The following is a 1,148-nucleotide window of genomic DNA, read 5'->3' on the forward strand; positions in this document are numbered from 1 at the left end:
GACCAAATTAAGCAGAATTCGGAAAACGGGGAAATAACAGACAATTAAACACAATTCCCTGGTTTATTTAAGTGCAATAAACTAAATATAGTTCAAGAAATAATCACTCATCAATGGGTTTATAGCTGACCGATTGAGGACGATGGCAAGCTGGTTGGAGAAGAGTCGGGCAGTTAACATGTAGAAAGCATCTCATGACCGCTCGATCCGACAACCGTTGAGGATAGTTAAGGCGTAATTAATGTCACAACAGTTACTGTTAAGCGGATAAGGTTTGCACAAATAATCAATAAGAGGTAAATTAATTGGTCAGATTCTTATAAACTGGCACTAATGTCGAGGTAAACTTATTTTTAACTCATTATTGAATTACTAAAGACCTAAAGAGAAAAAGTCTGACTTGAGGGTCAAAGTGTATTTTACATGTCAACCTCCTATATCGATAAGTTATTCAAAGCAAGAAATAAGCAGGATGTTCGATTGAGACAAAAACTCTTCAGACAGTTATCTTCATCTCATCTCAGCAAGAATAATTATAATATTAATTATTAAACCGATTAAATATTTAACTATCAAACAACATAAAAAGAAAAGTAAAAAGAAAAAAATATACCTGAAATAACACTCAACTTCTTACAGATAAAACTATAGCTAAACTCACTCAAATCCACACTTAACATCTTTTATGTGTTTAAACGGTTGTCTGTACGTTCGGCACTGTCCCAACTACTTTGGAATTCTGTACATTTGTCTATTCAATATATATCTATCGTAAAGTAAAAAAAGAAAAAAAAAAACTTGTTAAATTTTATCATATACTAAAAAATATTTCAAACAGAGTTACTTTATTTTATAATTTTACTTTTAACTAAAATAAAATTTATAAATAAAGATAATTTAAAATGAAGATTACAAACATTCGGCCACAAATTTGACGAGAAGGAATTTGGGTGTGGGAGGGATGGGCAAAAGTGCAGTCAAGGATTTAAAATTTGATGCTTTTTGGGATACGAAAATAGGCAAGATCCATGTGGATGTGGATTTGACGAGATATTTTTAGAATTATTATTATTGAATAAAATGAAATATACTATATTCTTCCACAGATAAGATAAAAAATGTATTGTGAAACTTCTTGAAAATAATTG

This window comes from Vigna radiata, chromosome 5, assembly GCF_000741045.1.
Source record: "Vigna radiata var. radiata cultivar VC1973A chromosome 5, Vradiata_ver6, whole genome shotgun sequence".
Classification (NCBI taxonomy): Eukaryota; Viridiplantae; Streptophyta; class Magnoliopsida; order Fabales; family Fabaceae; genus Vigna; species Vigna radiata.